At 43.4% G+C, this 1,955-nt stretch overlaps 1 pseudogene; it reads left to right on the top strand.

Annotated features, from left to right (window-relative positions):
* LOC102292069 overlaps positions 1-371 on the top strand; it is a 459-nt pseudogene extending 88 nt beyond the window's left edge.
* Positions 372-1,955: the final 1,584 nt, after the last annotated feature.

The following is a 1,955-nucleotide window of genomic DNA, read 5'->3' as shown; positions in this document are numbered from 1 at the left end:
GTGACCAAGACCGCCGGCAAGGGCGGCAAGAAGAAGAGAAAGACCAGGAAGGAGAGCTACGCCATCTACGTGTACAAGGTGCTGAAGCAGGTCCACCCCGACACCGGGATCTCCTCCAAGGCCATGAGCATCATGAACTCGTTTGTCAACGACATCTTCGAGCGCATCGCAGCCGAGGCATCTCGCCTGGCCCACTACAACAAACGCTCCACCATCACCTCCAGGGAGATCCAGACCGCAGTGCGCCTGCTCCTCCCCGGTGAGCTGGCCAAGCACGCCGTGTCTGAGGGCACCAAGGCTGTGACAAAGTACACGAGCTCCAAATAAACTGGCTATCAGACGCCAACACAACGGCTCTTTTCAGAGCCACACACTTTAAACTGACGAGCATAATTTCCTGTCACATATGTCGCCAAATGCTTGAATCGTGGATATAGACCTTTGTGTCACTGGGTGGTATTAATCTGTTGCATTGACCGTGACGACTAAAATGTTTTGCAGGTTTAAGATTGAGGAAAGACAAACTAGCTACAAACAGAATTAATGCGACTTTGTATTTGACTCACTGTATCATTCCATGTTTGGCACTGATCACCACCTGCACTCATGTATATATCTTTCAACGTAGCACTTTTAATTCTTATCCCTACTTTTATTTTTTCCATGTCTATTTAAGTGTTATTTATGACACCATGTTTGCACTGAAGCACCGCAGCAATTTCCTAATGTTGTAAACCTGCTCAACATTTGGCAATAAACCCCATTCTGATTCTGACCCTTGTGTTACAGTTCCAAGCACACTTTCTCTATTGTTCCTGATATGCAAAATTGATTAATTACACTGAAATGCTGTGGCACAGAACTTGTTAACATTGATGTTGCAGCTTTCTATTGCACAGTCTGTATCGTTTTAATCGTCTGTATTTGTTTTGTTGCAGTTTCTCCATACGTGCAATTTTTGTGGTCCTGTTTCAGTTACATGCAGCATCATGCTCTCGCTTCACTGTGTACTGTACTGCACGTGGTGGAAATGACAAACCCACCTGACTTGATGATGTGCACTTTAACTTTATAAACACACAACTAGACTATGATACATAAAGGGTGGTTTGGACTATTGGAACGCCAAAATTGGCTAATTTGGTGCCAAAATGTATACTAAAAAAGGCATGAATTAGTATCGTTACTTAATACACTTTTTGTGGTGTGTGGGGTTTTGTTGGATGGATGGATCTTTAGCATTTGCCTGTACTTCCTATGCCACAGGTAGGCTCTGCTGTGTCCTTCAAGCTTTCCTAGATATGACCGAAGAGGAATTTCCATCAAAGCAATCTTCAATCTAACTGCTGTTACTTGTCTTGGACAGAAAATTGTGGTTACACATTTTTCAGTTGGTGGAAGAATCACAGAATCCTCCAGAAAGAAGAGCAGAGATATACTGGGCATAACTAAAGGCATTAGATTAAACTGAGGTCGCTATCCAGGACATGAGATGAGCTTTATTAGTCCCACAGCTGGGAAATTCACCAACATGGGCAGAGCAGGATAAAATAAACAATTACAACAATATTACTATGAATAAAATGAATAAATATGTTTGACTAGTAGAGTCAACAAGTCGAGGTTAGATAAGCTGGATGTGTTTAGCAGGTATTGAGTATTACACATTGAGATACGCAGTGATCAGTTTGTGGATGTGTGTATTCACGTGTTCATTCACTGCTGCTGTTTATTGTAGTCAGTAACTGTAGAAGGAAACTGAGTCAACGCAGACTAAGAGATCAGAGCCAAAGTGTGGAAGCCAGCTGCTGTAAGGTCACTAATGAAGCTTCTGATGTACAACAATGTGAGTGAAACTGTGCTTTGGTTAGAAGTGAGCAGCTGTCACACAAGTCTCGCTGCTCCGTGGGCCTCCAGCAGCATCGGTGTGTTTGCTGGGAGCTCGCAGCGTCACT

Source organism: Haplochromis burtoni, unplaced genomic scaffold, assembly GCF_018398535.1.
Source record: "Haplochromis burtoni strain Fernald_Lab_line unplaced genomic scaffold, NCSU_Asbu1 Contig_694, whole genome shotgun sequence".
In the NCBI taxonomy this organism is placed as follows: domain Eukaryota; kingdom Metazoa; phylum Chordata; class Actinopteri; order Cichliformes; family Cichlidae; genus Haplochromis; species Haplochromis burtoni.
Note: the sequence above shows the minus strand (reverse complement) of the source record. Positions and strands in the feature narration are given on the sequence as shown.